Below are 255 nucleotides of genomic sequence, written 5' to 3'. Positions count from 1 at the left end.
GTTATATGTACATATGTATATATGTGTTGATGTAATTACTACATTTACAATACTTAATACAGATACAAAAAGGAGTAAGCATGCAAGCTTCATGTCCGTCGGTAGCATGAACTTCCTGTACGTTCATGATTCTTTAGCCTCTCATATTTCCATGGCTCTCATTTATAAAGCTCTTAATATGTGTGAGAAATCATCCCGTATAATCTAAATTCGTACGCTGGGACTGGTTTGTGTTTGCGCTCTGTCTCCCATGGC

Source organism: Penaeus monodon, chromosome 9 (genome assembly GCF_015228065.2).
Source record: "Penaeus monodon isolate SGIC_2016 chromosome 9, NSTDA_Pmon_1, whole genome shotgun sequence".
Taxonomy (NCBI): Eukaryota; Metazoa; Arthropoda; class Malacostraca; order Decapoda; family Penaeidae; genus Penaeus; species Penaeus monodon.
The sequence above is the reverse complement of the archived record's forward strand: the minus strand, read 5'-3'. Positions refer to the sequence as shown.